A 17,855-nucleotide genomic window follows, 5' to 3' on the forward strand; every position below is an offset into this window, starting at 1 on the left:
GGACATCCTTTACTACCCCCAAAGACAAATGGCTGTTCCCCTGGACATCACATTCACTGACTGCTTCCCTTAGACTTGAGATATGATCCTACCTCTTCATATCAATGGATACATTCATTCCCCCTCCCTTACCTGTATACCCTTAGTTGTGGGACCCTAGCTTGTTTTACTTCTTCTGCTCACAATAGGTCCTATAATTCTTTTTTTCAACATTTTAAATTTATTTATTAATGAGAAAGAGAGAAAGAACCAGACTCACTCTGGTACATGTGCTGCCAGGGATCGAACTCAGGACCTCATGCTTAAGAGTCCAAGGCTTTAGTCACTGCATCACCTCCCGGACCACAGTCCTATAATTCTTAACAAGCTCATGGCCTTTTGCGGCAACAGATTGATGCCATAAAGATGCAACCTATACAAAGTCACTATCATAGGCTGGACATGGCAGAATATTGAGTTGCTGTGGAGGATTTGCCCCCCTCCATCAGAACGTCCACCATGTAGAGGGCTGGCTAGCCAATGACGGGTAAGAGGAAACTAGCGCTATCCAGTCAACCTAAGACAGGGCATCTGGTACTACTGGGCAAAAATGACCAGGTGTTCCAATGACGGGTAAGACGGAAGGCTAATCCCCAACCTAAGACAGGCACAGTCCACCCTGCCACAAAACAAAGTCCGCCAAACATCAAAACACGATATAAGACAGGGGGACATGTGGGGAGCCACATGTGCCTTCAAGGTTGCTATTGGCATGGCCATAGAGTTTATGTTAAAAGATAGTTCCTGGGAATCGGGTGGTGGCGCAGCGGGTTTAGCAAGAACTGGCTTGAGGATCCCAGTTTGAGCCCCCGGCTCCTCACCTGCAGGGGAATCACTTCACAGGCGGTGAAGCAGGTCTACAGGTATCTTTCTCTCCCTCTGTCTTTCCCTCCTCTCTTCATTTCTCTCTGTTCTATCCAACAACCACAATATCAGCAATAATAACAATATAATTACAACAAGAACAACTAGGGCAACAAAAGGCAAGATACAGAAAAAAAAAAAAAAGGATAAGATAGTTCCCACTTCCCTACACCTTAGAGTCTTTGTTAAAAGATAAGGTCTTTTTCCCCATGAATCACCCAGGTCCTTCCAGATAAACGGCTGACTACCATGACAAATAATATAAAATATAATCATAAATGAATAGGAAAGATACATCCCCCAATACTCAGTTGGTCAAGGCACCAAACCTCTTTTTCTATAAAGCATTCAAATCAGATGCCCTGCTAACCACGAGAAACAGATTGCTTATGTTTCTTTCACAGGAATCCCGAAAAAACCATCTGAACCCCTGCACACCCTGACGTCACTCACTAGATGGCACACCCCCCGAAACCCTAGATGTCACTCAACGTGATCTGAAGAACCTGATACACAAACTCCAAGGACAGAACTTTCTTCATGCCTGGTTACCGTTCCTGCTTCTGACCTGCTTGTTACGTGTTGGCAGTTCCAGCTAGCTATCTACAAAAGAACAACATTACAGCGGCTGACCTCCCTCATGCAGCGTTGCATCCCCTGCCAATTCTCCCCCTAGCCATCTACTTCGGACTGAGACTTGTATCAGACTTTCTGACATACCCTATATACATTTTACACAATTTTGAAGCAGCTTATTTCCCTTCACGCTGCTGGTTTTTCATAGACTGATCCTGAGTAATTCATAGACTTTACAGACTGTTGCCTTGAGGACTATACAATGCCAAATAGCCCCTCTGTTTGGTGGGTCATGCCTCCCGCCTCCCCCTCATTATGTACCCTTGCCCCTTCCCCCACCCAAACAGGGAATGCTCCTTTACACACCAATCCTTCCCTTCACACCACACTGGCTTTTACTTCTCCCCTACTTGTCTCTTCCTATTTTGTTATATCATTTAGGCTTATGCCCAAAAGGTTTCTGCCCCATGATAGTTTTTTATAGACTTTGTACATCTTATGCAATTACTAGATAGAAAGATAGAAAAGATGTAGAGATATTGTGAAGAGATGGTTGAGCAGGCTGCGCTTAAACCTATGAGATGAGTCTCTCCAGGTAAGTCTCTCTCTCTAAAGAGGGGTTGAGCACAGGAGGACGCATAAATCTCACAAGGTTGGCAGCCATTTAAGCCTTCCCTCCTCCACAGAAAGTCCTACATCTTCCCACCTGAGCATGGCATTCCTCTAAAACATTTAAGCCTGCTCCATTCCATTTTTCTTTACTGTGTCCATTTAGATATAAAGGGATAGGAGGAGATGTTGCTGAGGACTTACTCTGATGCAGTCTCCGCCCCCAGGTTTTTCTATGCCCCGCTAAATCCTAGAGTGCCCCCTTTCAACCAATCCTGGCTCCGCCCCCAGGTTTTTCTATGCCCCGCTAAATCCTAGAGTGCCCCCTTTCAACCAATCCTGGCCCTACACGTCACCCCTGGTTGTCGAACAATAAAAAGCCCCCTCACCCCTCCCGTCTCTCTCTCTGGGCTCTCGGCTCTCCCTCTCTGAGGTCTCACTCCCTGCTCTCCCCCGTGGTCGGCCATTGTCGGCTGGCTCCACGTGGTCTGAACCAAACCTCCCCCCCCCATCCTATAATAAAGATTTGTGTACCCCTTTGCTCTGGACGTCCGCTCTCTTCTCCGCAGTGCAGCCCAACACCAGACCGCCGCAACAACAGCAGATGAAGAGTTGGGGGGGTCCTCCATTTTGTAGATAGCTAGTAGGCATATTTTATTTATATTCCAAAGAGCCTGTGGCTATACTAGTTGTTTTTTTTTTTCCCCTGAAATCTGATATGCAGGTGGATCCAAGTTATTGTCTGGGGAGATGATGTCATGACTGGAAAAAGGACCAGAAAGCTGGATCAGGGAAGAGTGGCTCCCTAATATGGGAAAGGTGTATAAATATTGTTGACTGTAAACCCCATCTAGCTGGGGCTAGAATGTGGACTGGACCAATGCATGCACCCTACCCAAGCAGTTATTCTTTCTTCTCATGAATTCCTCACTCTTAAAAATAATCCACTTGTGGTCGGGAGGTGGTGCAGTTGATAGGGTATCGGACTCTCGAGCACGAGGTCCTGAGTTCAAGTTCAATCCCCAGCAGCACATGTACCAGGGTGATGACTGGTTCTTTCTCTCTCCTCCTATGTTTCTCATTAATAAATAAATAAAATGTTTAAAAAAATAATCCACTTGTGGGAGTCGGGCAGTAGCGCAGTGGGTTAAGCGCACATGGCACAAAGCACAAGGGCTGGCATAAGAATACCAGTTCAAGCCCCTGGCTCCCCACCTGCAGGAGGTCACTTTGCAAGCGGTGAAACAGGTCTGCAGGTGTCTATCTTTCTCTTTCTCTCCTCCTTTCTGTCTTTCCTTCTTCTCTCCATTTCTCTCTGTCCTATCCAACAACAACAGCTATGACAATTACAACAAGCACAACAAGGACAACAAAATGGGAAAAATAGCCTCCAGGAGCAGTGGATTCATAGTGCAGGCACTGAGCCCCAGCAATAACCCTGGAGGCAAAAAAAAATTAAATTAAAAAATAAGTAAATAAAAATAATCCACTTGCTTTATCTTCAGTAGTACCCTCTGTTATGTGGATTTTAATACCTTTTTTTTTAAGATAGAAGCAGAAAGAGAGAATGAAAGAGACCACAGCACCAAAACTTCCTTCAAATGCACTCAAAGGCTGGGCATTGGGTCTCATATATGGCAAAGCAGTGTACTATGCAATTGAGGATTTTTTTTTTTTAATTGGATAGAGACAGCCAGAAATCGAGAGGGAAAGGAAGACAGGGAGAGAGACAGAAGCAGACAGAAGCACTGCTTCACCACTTGCAAAACTTTCCCCTTGGATCCTTGCACATTGTAACACATGTGCTCAACCAAGTGTACCACCACCCAGCCCCTCAAGTGAGCTTATTTACAAACCCAGATTTGAATATTTTAGGGGATGCAGAAAGTAAAGGCAGAGAGATATAGCCTTTTCTTGACTGCAGTACGTAAAACATTTCTGCTACCAGGAGCAGAAAAAAAAAAGAGCTAATCCTAAAACACATTTTGAATAAGTTTCACACAGCTACTTACTTCTCCACTCCAAGAACATTTCCTGTTTCCCTTCCTGAATGCCTGTGTCAACCCAAGATAGATTGCTAGGGTTGGTGAGGCTCAGTTACTGCATGGAGGTGTGACCATGTGTCCAGAAATGCTGATGCCATTTCAGGGAAGGGTTCAATGACCCTGACCTGAACCATCTCCACATCCACAGCCAAGGGGAGTGACGAGTGTAAGGATGCTAAGCTGAACTTTTTTTTTTTTTTTTTTTATCTTTCCTCCTCCAGGGTTATTGCTGGGCTCGGTGCCTGCACCATGAATCCACCGCTCCTGGAGGCCATTTTTTCTTTCCCCCCTTTTGTTGCCCTTGTTGTAGCTTCGTTGTGGTTATTATTATTGCCCTTGTTGACGCAATTCGTTGTTGGATAGGACAGAGAGAAATGGAGAGAGGAGGGGAGGACAGAGAAGGGGAGAGAAAGATAAGACACCTGCAGACCTGCTTCACCGCCTGTGAAGCGACTCCCCTGCAGGTGGGGAGCCAGGGGCTCGAACCGGGATCCTTATGCCGGTCCCTGCACTTTGCGCCACATGCGCTTAACCCACTGCGCCACCGCCCGACCCCTGCTAAGCTGAACTTTTTAACCTCTTAGGTAATGAACATTCCCTGATATAATATTATATCTTTTCACCCCATATTTCAACTTGCATGACTAAGTAAAGCTGGTGGGTTTATTATATGGGATACAATCTGAAGTGTGCAGAACTGTAAATGTGTCTATCTGTAATTGAATTTAATTTCTATCTCAGACCTTTATTCTGTCGGTATCTCAAAAGTTAACCTTTATGAATTTGGACTGTCGATTCTGAAGTTTCTGGATGATTTGGGATTTGCCCACTTCTTTCTAGAACTAGTATCTAGTGTCCTGAGGAAGATAATACAAAATCACATTGAGATCTGGCTGTGGGACAGGAAGTGGTGTTTTTTTTCCTTAATATTTTATTTATTAATGAGAAACATAGGAGAAGAGAGAAAGAACCAGGCATCACCCCGGTACATGTGCTGCCAGGGATTGAACTCAGGACCTCATGCTTGAGAGTCTGATGCTTTATCCACTGTGCCACCTCCTGGACCACAGTGGTGGAGTTCTGACCTTTGTAGTTGTGTTTCCATCTTCCTACACAGGACCCCTCAGAACCCAGGATGCCATTTACTTACTTCCTCATCCTCTTTTTTTCTTTTTCTCATGCACATAATAAAGCAGACATACTATGTAGGTGAACTATTTTGTCAGTCCCCTTGACATCTGCCTTAGCTCTTCTAGGCCACTTTTGAAGATGTGTGTCTTAGCCTGTTGGGGGCTGTTTTAAGAGAGTCCCACAAACTGGATGGCTTATACACAGGAAGAACTAATCTCTGCTGGTTTGGGGTGACTAGCAGTTCAAGGGCAGGACCCCATTAATGTGTGGTGCAGGTCAGTGTTCTAATTCTGCATTTCACAGTAGTCTTCTTGCTGTGCCCTCACCTGGCAGAAGGGGTGAGGGATTGTCAGGCATTAAGCCAGCTCCCCATGTTCCACCCTGCATTCCTGATATATGGTCTATTTACATAATCATTGTTTTGCCTGAAAGATCCCCACCCATTCCATTCTTTTGATCTATCTTCTTTCTACCTTGAGACCCTCCCTGCCTGCAGGGTAACATTAATCCCACCAATTAAAACCCTCACAACAGTTGCTAAGGAAGTTTCTACCTTCCCAGTCCACTTTTGCCTTTCTCCACCCCCTTTCCTAGCCACTTCCAGTTCTATCCTATAAAAGTGTTATCTCTGATCAATAAAGATTGCATTACCACTCCTCCATGAGTTTAAGACTCTCCTGCATCGCTGAGTGAGTAGCAGCCCAGGCTGGCTCCGGTTGAGTTCTCTCCAACCCAGAGAGCACACGCCCGGGAAGAGACACCCCCATGCTAGCCCGGCAAGGGATCTTTCTGGGGTCTCTTTCATAGGAGCGCTTATCTTTTTCTTTAGGGCTCTACCCTCCTGACCTCATCACCTCCCAAAGGCTTCCACCTTCAGACACCATCACAATGGCGATATCAACACATGCCCTGGAGTGGGGCAGCAGACACCAACCAGCCTTCATGAAGACCACAAAGTCTGGGCAGGTGGTAGCATACTCAGTTGAACACACTCGTTACCACACTCAACTTCTCTGTGTCCTAGATAATAAAAATGAAAAGGGTGGGGGTGGGCGGTAGTGCAGACGGTTAGCACATGGCACAAAGTGTAAGGGCCTGCTCAAGGATCCTAGTTCAAACTCCCAACTCCCCACCTGCAGTGGAGTCGCTTCACAAGTGGTTAAGCAAGTCTGCAAACGTCTTTCTCTCCCATTCTCTGTCTTCCCCTTCCCCTCCTCTCTTGATTTCTCTGTCCTATGCAATAACAACAACAATAACAACAAGAGCAACAAAATGGGAAAAATGGCCTCCAGGAGCAGTAGATTTGTAGTGCAGGCACTGAGCCCCAGTGGCGGGGGGGGGGGGGAGGAGCCCACAGCTTGGTTTTCTCCACTGCTCCTTCCCAACTTTTCTTCCCACAGGAACCAACACATCACCACTTACTCCAGTACCCCCATGGTGGGCTGGGGGGGGGGGGGGCTCTATGAAACCTGATGAGATGACAGTGGGGACTAAGACACAGCTCCCCTCAACTCTCAAATTCCCCAAATCAGCATGGTGCAGGGAGAGAAGTGAGGTGCTCACATCTTGCTGCACACATTCTGGGAATTCAGAGGTTGAGGGTTGCATGTGGGGACAAACTCCAGCCTTTGCCCTCCACAGATTCTTTTTTCCAGCTTGAGATTCAGTGGTCAAGAGATGTTGGGGGAAGTGTATGTATTCTTTGAAAACCTGTTTGCTTTGTTCTATGATTTTAGTATTTTATTTCTTTATTTATTGGTAAGAAATCGAGAGGGAAAGGGGAGATAAAGAGAAAGAGAGATACCTGCAGTGCTGCATAACTGCTCATGAAGCTTCCACACTGCAGGTAGAGACTAGAGGCTTGAACCTGGGGTCCTTGTACCACCACCTAGCCTACAACGTCAGGATTGAACTTTAGACTTTGTGCTTGTCAGTCAAGTCTTCTACCTTCCTTGCTACCTCCCAGGTGGATGGGATTGTCTCTTGTCTTGTTCTCTGCTTTATTTGCTGTGCCCTGGTCAGGTCCCAGCACAGAAGAGATACAATATTCATTAGCTGGGGAGTCAGGTGGTAGCACAGGAGGTTAGGCACATGTGGTGCAAAGCACAAGCGTGGGGATGGGCAGTAGAGTAGTGGGTTAAGTGCACGTGGCCTGAAGTGCAAGAAATGGAGGCATAAGCATCCCAGTTTGAGCCCGCCAGCTCCCCACCTGCAGGGGAGTTGCTTCACAAGCAGTGAAGCAGGTCTGCAGGTTTCTTTCTCTCCCCCTCTGCCTCCCCTCCTCTCTCAATTTCTCTCTGTCCTATCCAACAACAACAACATCAGTGGCAACAATAACAACAACATGGGCAACAAAAATGGGGAAAAAAAAAGGCCTCCAGGACCAGTGGATTCATAGTATAGGCACTGAGCCACAACAAAAAAAAAATTTGTTACCTGAATGGGTATCTGACTTTAAGGACTCAGTCCCCATATACACTTTGTATTTGCCCTGTAGGAACGAGAGAAGAGACATAGGAAGGGGCAGAGTTATGAACCATCTATCTGTCCAGTGAGATGATCACAAGCCAATATGGCTGCTAAAACTCAACAAGACTCAAGGAACTGAAGATAAGTGGGAGGCTTTAGCAGGGGGAAAACTTCAACTTATTCTCACAACAGAGCTGCTTTAGGATTTACCTAGAGCACTGCTCAGCTCTGGCTTATGGTAGTGCTGGGGGTTGACATGGAGACCCTGGAGCCTCAAGCATGATGTATAACCACTCTATTATATCCCTGGCCAGGGACCTGCTTCTGATTCTGCAGTGAAATGAAAAGCATTGCTCAGAGGATAACACATATCCAGTTGGCGTTTAAAGTACTGGCTGCCATATTTTCCCAAGACTTGGGATCGGACATGGTTCAGTTCATATCCTATGCAAAGCACTGAACCCTGGTTTGCTCACCATTTGGAGGGGAGTGTTTGCTACAGTACTTTCTCAGCACAGTGCTGTGTTCCTGGGGCCTTCATTGCATATGGGTTTACTCAATGTCCTCATCAAACCACCCAGAAGGCCAAGATGTGTGTACACAGCAATAACTCTACTGCACTCTTATTTTCTTAACATTTATTTTGGATCGAGAAAAAGAGGTAGAGATTGACAGAGACCACAACACTGAAGCTTCCTTTAATATGGTGTGGGTATGACACAACAGAGTGGCACACTAACCAAGTGAGCTACTTCACTGGTTATTATTATTATTAGTAGTATTTTTACCAGAGCACTGATCAACTCTGGTTTACGGTGGTACAGGGGATTGAACCTGAGACTTCAAAGCCTCAGGCATGACAGTCTGTTTGCATAACCATTATGCTATCTACCCTTGCTCATATTTTTAACCAGGCATGAGAGACTCTTTACATAATCTACATGTCCAATAACCATGTGCTATTTCCCCTGCAAAAAAACTTTTTAAAAAGCACTTTTATTTATTTATTATTGGATAGAGACAGAGAGAAATTGAGAGGAGGGAGAGATGGAGAAGAAAAGAAACAGAGAGACACCTGCAGCCCTGCTTCACCACTTGTGAAGCTTTCCCCTTGCAGGTGGGGATCAGGGGCTTGAACCGTGGTCCTTAGCACCACAGTGCATGCACTCAACCAGCTGCGCCACTGCCTGGCCCCAAAAAAACTTAAAAAATTTTTTTTTCTTGCTTGTTGCCAGGGTTTCAAGCATGCATGATTCCATTGCTCCTAGAAGACTTCTTATTTTTTTCTAGATAGAAAATGAGAGACAGGGGCTGAGTGGTGGTATACCTGGTTAGGTGCTTGCTAACAAATGCAAGGGTTGAAAGCCCCCAGTCACCACTTGCAAGGGGAAAGCTACAGAAGTGAAGCAGTGTTACAGGTGTCTCTCTGTCTTTCTCCCCCTCTATCTCCCCTTTTCAATATCTGGCTGTCTCCATCCAATAAAGATAAAAAGGGGGTAGGGTAGATAGCATAATGGTTATGCAAAGAGACTCTCATGCCTGTGGCTCCAAAGTCCCAGGTTCAATCCCCCGCACCACCATAAGCCAGAGCTGTGTAGTACTCGGGTATTTCTCTCTGTGTCTTAGTCTCTCTGCATCTTTCTCAAAAATAAAATAAAAAAATACTTTAAAAAATTTTTTAAAAAGATAAAAAGGAAACTATGTGAAACGCTTCTTTTTAAAAAATGAGAGAGAGAGATAGGTAAAGGAGAGGTACCACAGCACCACTCACAACAATTCCTCTTTGCATTGCATGGTGCTCCCTTCCAGTGGAAGAACCTCAGATCCTTACACTGGGTGAAGTGTGCACTGCACTGGGTGAGCTACCTCCCAGGCCCCATATAGCATTTTATTAGGGAATCTTTATGCTGTGGGGGAGGTCTTTCCCTCTGTTTTTCTCTCTCTGAATGAAAAAGCAATCTGGGAGTGGTGAAACAGTACACGTCAGGCCCTGGCTGCACAAAATAATTAAGCAAGCAACAAACAATTTGACTACATCCAAAATTTCTGGTGGGTCTGAACAACTGAAGGCACTTACTTAGTAGAGCTAATACCTTATTGTATGGGAGAGTCTGGGCTTGTGAACTGGAAATTCATGGGAACACTGCAGATTGTACTAGAGAGCTCCAGGAACAATGAGTGGTGTTGCTATGGTGCTTCTCCTCTCTATCTCTCATCCCTTTGCTCTCTCTAAATAAGAAAAATGAAAAAAGTGGGCGGGGGATGTTGTTCATCACTATAGCACACACAGAGGAATATATCAGCACAACAGATACAATATATTATCAGTACGCACACACACACACACACATTTCTATACATTTGTACATCTCATTGTACAAACTGGGGCAGGATCTCTATTTCCAAAGCCACTCATAGCTGTTGGTCAAGCTTCAATCCTCAATGACTGTTAAGAGTTGTCATTTTCTTGTCCGTGGGCCTCACCATAGGATAGCTTATAAAATGGCAGCTTCGTTTTCTGGGAGGAGGTGCATTGGATAAAGCATTGGACTCTCAAGCGTGAGGTCCCAAGTTCAATCCCCGGCAGCTTATATACCAGAGTGACGCCTGGTTCTTTCTCTTTCTCATTAATAAATAAATAAATAAAATCTTTAAAAAATTAAATGGCAGTTTCATTCACTCCAACCAATGGGCGAGGAGAAAGAGGAGGAGGGAGAGGAGGTGGGGGAAGAGGAGGAGGAGGTGGGGGAAGAGGAAGAGGAGGGGAAAAGTAGGAGAGAAAGGAGAGGAAAACAGAGAAGAGGGAAGAAGGAGAAGAAGGAGAAGAAGGAGGAGAAGAAGAGAAGAAGAAGGAGGGAAGGAATTTGTCTTTGATAACCGAATCACTCTGCCCATGTTCTGTTTAATAGAAGAGAGTCACCTGGTCTGGTTCACACTCAGGGAGAGACTACACCCTGTTCTCACCACACTATCATTGTTGGATGAATTAGGGCTTGTCTTACAGTCAACTGGTTGAACCAGGTCTAACAGGTCATACTTTATGACCTTACTACTATTTGGATATTTTGATTCCTAGATTAATCATCTGATGACATGAGGCTCCCCTTCCTGGAAATGTGCTAATCTCCTCTGCAGTAACTTAGAGGTGTTTTGCCCTCCCTATGCACCACTGACTGCCAGGGAGTTATGTTTAATTATACGAAGAAAAACCCAAGACTTCCCAGTGAGTAATGAAGCCTGGGGAATGCAATAGAGTAGAATAATAATGACATAGGACTATCAGGTTTACTATACTGTCAAGATCTTGTTCTTTTGTTAGTTTTAAGATTTATCTATCTATTTATTTATTTATTTATTTACTTACTTACTTATTTATTTCCTCCAGGGTTATCACTGGGGCTTGGTGCCTGCACTACAAATCCACTGCTCCTGGAAGCTATTTTTTTCCTTTTGTTATCCTTCTTACTTAAAATTATTGTTATTATTGCTGTTATTGTTGTATAGGACAGAGAGAAACCGAGAGAGGAGGGGAAAACAGAGAGGGAGAGAGAAAGACACCTGCAGACCTGCTTCACTGCTTGTGAAGCGACTCCCCAGGAGGTAGGGAGCTGGGGGCTCAAACCGGGATCCTTACACCAGTCCTTGCACTTTGCACCACCTGCACTTAACCCACTGCACTATTGCCCGACTCCCTAGGAAGGATTTTTTTATTACTTTTTTTATTATATTTATTTTCCCTTTTGTTGCTCTTGTTGTTTTTATTGTTGCTGTTGTTACTGATGTCATTGTTGTTGGTTAGGATAGAGAGAAATGGAGAGAGGAGGGGAAGACAGAGGGGGAGAGAAAGACAGACACCTGCAGACCTACTTCACCACCTGTGAAGGGACTCCCCTGTAGGTGGGGAGCCGGGGGCTCGAACCGGAATCTTTACTCTGGTCCTTGCACTTTGTGCCATGTGCGCTTAACCCGCTGCGCTATCACCTGACTCCTGGAAGGATTTCTTAAGGGAGAAGAAGCAGAGAAGAAGAAATGGGGACTGGATGGTGGCACATAGTATGAAGTGCAAGGATCTGGGTTCGAGCCCCTGCTCCCCACCTGTAGGGGGGGAGCTTTGCAAGAGGTGAAGTAGGTCTACCTTTCTCTCTTCATCTCTATCTCTTCCTCCCCTCTCAATTTCTCTGTCCTATCCAATAAAATGGAGAAAATGGCTGCTAAGAGCAGTGAATTATAGTGCTGGCACCGAGACCCAGCAATTATCCTGGAGGCCAATAGATATATGAAAAATGCTCCAAGTCACTGACTGTTAGAGAAATGCAAGGACAACAATGAGATACCCACTCACCCGGTGAGAATGTCTACATTAGAAACAACAGCAACAACAAGTGCTGGAGAGGTTGTGGGGGGCAAAAGAACTTTTCTGCACTGCTGGTGGGAATGTAAATTGATCCAACTGTGTAAGCAGTCTGGAGAACTCTCGAGCTAGAAATGGAAATTCCTTATGACACAGTAATTACTCTCCTAGGGATATATCCTAAGGAGTCAAAAATATCCATGGCACAGTGGAGGGTGGGGGGGTGGGGATGGGTGGTGGGGATGGGACACAGTCTTTCGGTGGTGGGAGTGGTGTCTATGTACAATCCTATTAAAATGTAAACATTACATAAACCACTATTTAATTAATATGAGGCGAAAAACTGATGATATGTCTAGAACTTCTTAAAACACAGACTGAGTCTTTTTAATACATAGGCTGTCTTTGATATGTTCTCTCCCAAAAGCCTAGACCAGGGAGAACAGAAGTAACCGACAGCACAGCTATATACAAGATGCTGGGTACTATACCCCAAACCCTATCAAAGGGACTTTCCAAAGTTAACCCTATCACCAAATAATGTGATGATAACAATAACTGTCCATTGTCTTCTTGAACCCTAAGACAACGGGAACCTCACATTTCCACTATAGAGCTTATATTTCCCCCAGTCCTGGAACCTTAGGGTGGGGCCCACTTTTCTGCATGCTGCTCTCAATTCAAATCAAATAATATTGTATCCGCGGATTGCAACCTAATCAACACAATGAGTGCCACCCCAGCATGCTGCACTTCAGACTGTGACCAGAGACTTCAGGAGTAGAATGACAACCCTTCAGCTTCATCACTCGGGTGAGACCTTTCCTTTCATAGTATTCTCTAATTCCATTCCAGGTTTTCCACTCCCCAATAAAGTTCTCAAACCTAGATATAGTACAGGTCCCCTGAAATAAAGCATAGGTTCACCCGTGCCCATAAACTAGGGGAAAAATATATACCTGAAAGCAGAAGTACACAAGAGCATGCAGGGAATACCCCCAACACTTCATCTGCACTATTACAGTTTTTAGGTCAATGACTGTTCAACGATTTGTTTGGTTTTGTATATTAACTCTCTTTTCAGCCACCACGTTCCGGATGCTGACCAGACTTCCCTGGACAGAGGACCCCATCAATGTGTACTGGAGCGCCACTTCCTCAGAGCCCCACACTACTAGGGTAAGAGAGAGACAGACTGGGAGTATGGATAGACCAGTCAACGCCCATGTTCATCAGGGAAGCAATTACAGAAGCCAGACCTTCCACCCTCTGCAACCCACAACGACTCTGGATCCATACTCCCAGAGAGATAGAGACAGAGAATGGGAAGGCTATCAGGGGAGGGGGTGGGATGTGGAGATCGGGTTATGGGAATTGTGTGGAATTGTACCCCTCTCATTCTATGATTTTGTTAATGTCTCCTTTCTTAAATAAAAAAAAATCCATCTAAAAGGATTTGTGTACACCTATGTTCATAGCAGCACAATTCATAATAGCCAAAACCTGGAAACAACTCAGGTGTCCAACAACATATAAGTGGCTGAAAAAGTTGTGGTATATATACATAATAGAATACTACTCAGTTATTAAGAATAATGAATCCACCTTCTTTGACCCATCTGGATGGAGCCTAAAGGAATTATGTTAAGTGAGATAAGCCAGAAAGAGAAAGATGAGTATGGGATCATCCCAACGATTAACAGAAGTTGGGAAAGAAGAACTGAAAGGAAAACACAAACAGAATTTGACTGAGTCTAGACTATGTACACCAATGTAAAAGATTCTGGGGAGGGTAGATTTTCAGGTCTGTTTTGGAGAGATATAGAGATACCTTTGGTGGTGGGAATGGTGTCAATATATGCCGGGCTGAGCTTCACTGATGGGAGACAGACGACCCGAGACTCATGGCTGGGTTGTACGCAGTATCTCTTTATTCACGCAGGACACAGCACAATCTAAGCCAAGCTAAGCTAAACTAAAAACTAAACTAAAATGAACAATGTTCTCTTTATATATACTTCCCAAGTAGGGTGTAAACAGGATGTGACATAGAGAGGGTGGAGAGAAAAGTGACTGGTGGAAGATCAGGGTGTGACAAGGAGAGGGGGTGGAGCAGGTGAGAATTCTACCACTGAACCACCAATGCCCTGGAGGGAAGGTGGTGCTTTATGTAAATGTAAAAGTGATTTATGTAAATAGACCGCAGCTTTGAGTGGGATCAAACTAATCTCATACAGACATACCGGTGTTTAAGCCCGGGGGAGCTGGCATACTATGCAACAAATATATACTCCTATTAACTTATAGTCTTATAAACCACCATTTAATCAATATGAGAGGGGAAAAATAGATTGAATGTCTTGAGATTTTAAAAAATATTTTTACTTTTTTCATTATTTGATAGAGACAGAGAGAAGTTGAGAAGGGGAGGAGGAGATAGTGAGAGAGAGAAAGAGAGACACCTGCAGCCCTGCTTCTCTCCTGCATGTGGGGACCAGGGACTTGAACCTGGGACCTTGAGCACTATAATGTGTGTGCTTAACCAGGTATGCTACCAACTGGCCCCTGTCCTGAGCATAGATTTCAGTTCTGCATATATATTTCTTTAATCTAAATACTTAATGTTTCAGATTTGTAAACTGATTGAATTCTAACACTGGGCTTACATTGTTAATACATTTCTAATAATGACTTTTTTAAAAAAAATTTTATTTAAGAAAGGATTAACGAACAAAACCATAAGGTAGGAGGGGTACAACTCCACACAATTCCCACCACCCAATCTCCTTAACCCACCCCCTCCCATGATAGCTTTCCCATTCTCTAGCCCTCTGGGAGCATGGACCCAGGGTCATTGAGGGTTGCAGAAGGTAGAAGGTCTGGCTTCTGTAATTGCTTCCCCGCTGAACATGGGCATTGACTGGTCGGTCCATACTCCCAGTCTGCCTCTCTCTTTCCCTAGTAAGGTGTGAATAATGACTTTTTTTTGAAATATTAAATCACCTATAATCTTAGACTAGGGAGACCAGAGGTAACCAATCCTGTTAGTACATATAAGATATAGTTATTTATAAATAGCATTAAATGACATGAATTATGGCAAGGTCTCTTATAGTACAGTAAATCCTGACCAAGAGATTTTCAAAGTAAACCAAATTCCCAAATAACTTGGTTGTAATAATAATTATCTAGTACCTTCTTAAACTCTAAGGAAGCAAGGAACCTTCCTCATTCTCTTTAGAAATCCATATTCCTCCCAGTGCCGGAACCTCTGGAGCTTTTCTTGTTTTCCCTCATGTTTCTCTTGAGCCACACAATTTGATACTGCATTTGCTGACCTCAACCGCATCAAAGCAACCAGTGCCACCTCGACATGTTTCACTTCAGACTGTGTCCAGAGACACCAGGCCTGGGATGTCAATCCTCTCTCTAGCTCAAATATTCTGCCACCAAATTGCAGATGCTACCAAGACATAATCCTGATTTTCCTGGGCAGATGACCTCACCAATGTGTCCTGGAACCTCACCTCCCCAAAGCCCTACCCCATCAGGGAAAGATACAAACAGGCAGGAGGTATGGATAGACTGCCAATGTCCATGTTCAGTGGAGAAGCAATTACAGAAGCAAGACCTTCCATCTTCTGCACCCCATAATGATCCTGGGTCCATACTCCCTGAGGGATAAAGAATAGGGAACCTTCCAATGGAGGGGATGGATACAGAACTCTGGTAGTGGGAACTGTATGGAATTGTACCCCCTCTTATCCTACAGTCTAGTCAATCGTTATTAAGTCACAAATAAATAGACAGAGAAGAAATGCAGTAAATAAGAAAGGTGATAAAATCAGTATTGGTGAGGTATTGAGGATGTGGAGAAAAAGGAATTCTGCTTCACTGCTGGTGGGAATGCGAACTGGTACAGTCCTTTGGAAGACTGTATGGAAAGTCCTTAAACAAATGAAAATGGAATTATCTCATGATCCAGCAATACCACTCTTAGACATCTATCCAAGCAATACTCAAACACTTATTAGAAGAAACTTATATACCCCTATGTTCATAGCTACATTGTTCACAATAGCCAAAGAGGAAGCAGCCAAAATGCCCATCAACAGATGACTGGCCAATAAAGTTATGAGATATACATTCCATGGGATACTACTCTGAAGTCAAAAAAGATGATATTATGTCTTTTGGGACAATAATAGAGCTGGAAGTGATTGTACTTAGTGAAATAAGTAAAGAGATGAAAGACAACTACCAAATGATTTCACCCATATGTGGAATCTAGAGAACTGATACACATGACCTTGGGGAAAAAAAATAAACAGAAGCAAGCAAACTGTTTCTAGAACTTATGAGAAGTATAGTGGTTATCTTTGGGAGGTGGGAGGGTGGGGATACAGAACTTTGGTGGTAGGTGTTTTGTGGAAATACATATATATATATATATATATATATATATATATATATATATAGAGAGAGAGAGAGAGAGAGAGAGAGAGAGAGAGAGAGAGAGAGATGGAGGGAGTATTCTTACAACCTTGTAACCAGCTATCAACCATGAATTTTTTTAAAAGGTGTTAAAGATGACATTTTATATAGCCTGGAAAGTGACAAGCGTGATATAGTTAGGGCAGAGGTAGATAGCATTATGGTTATGAAAAGAAACTTTTTTTTTCCCTTTTGTTGCCCTTGTTGTAGTCTTGTGGTTATTATTGTTGTTGATGTCGTTAGCTGTTGGATAGAACAGAGAGAAATCGAGAGAGGAGGGGAAGACAGAGAGGGAGAAAAAGATATATATCTGCTGACTTGCTTCACCATCTGTGAAGTGACTCCCCTACAGGTGGGGAGCCGGGGGCTTGAACGGGGATCCTTACACCGGTCCTTGTGCTCTGCACCAAGTGCGCTTAACCCGCTGCGCTACCACCCGACACCCGAAAAGAAACTTTTACTTTTAATATTTATTTATGTATTCCCTTTCATTGCCCTTGTTTTTTATTGTTGTAGTTATTGTTGTTGTTATTGATGTCATCGTTGTTGGATAGGACAGAGAGAAATAGAGAGAGGAGGGGAAGACAGAGAGGGGAGAGAAAGACACCTGCAGACCTGCTTCACCGGTTGTGAAGTGACTCCCCTGCAGGTGGGGAGCCAGGGCTCCAACCGGGATCCTTACACAGGTCCTTGTGCTTTGCTTAAACCCACTGCACGTGCGCTTAACCCACTGCGCTACCGCTGGACTCCTGCAAAGAAACTCTTGTGCCTGAGGTTCCAAAGTCCCAGGTTCAATCCCTTGCACCACCATAAACCAGAGCTGAGCAGTGCTCTGGTAAAAATACATAAATAAATATAAAAATTTTTTAAAGAGTGATATGGTTACAAATATGAGATCCCCAGTGGCTGGGAACCTGGTACAGTACACCTGTGGCTATCTGCAAAGACCAGGGCTCAAGCCCCAAGTCTCCAACTGCAGGGAGGAAGCTTCATGAGCAGCGAAGCAGTCCTGCAGGCCTTTCTTCTCTCCATCCATCTCTCTCTCTCTCTGCCTCCAGTTTCTGGGGCTAGGTGCCAGCACTGCACTATGAATCTACTGCTCCTGGTGGCCAATTTTTCCTTTTTTTTTTTTTTCTTTTTCTTCTTCTTTCATTTTACTCAAGAACAGAGAGAAATCGAGAAAGGGAAGGTAGAGGAGAGAGAGACAACTGCAGACCTGCTTCACTGCTTGTGAAGTGTCCCTGCTGCAGGTGGGGAACAGGGGCTTGAACCCAGGT

The sequence above is a fragment of the Erinaceus europaeus genome, chromosome 5, assembly GCF_950295315.1.
Source record: "Erinaceus europaeus chromosome 5, mEriEur2.1, whole genome shotgun sequence".
NCBI classification, from domain to species: domain Eukaryota; kingdom Metazoa; phylum Chordata; class Mammalia; order Eulipotyphla; family Erinaceidae; genus Erinaceus; species Erinaceus europaeus.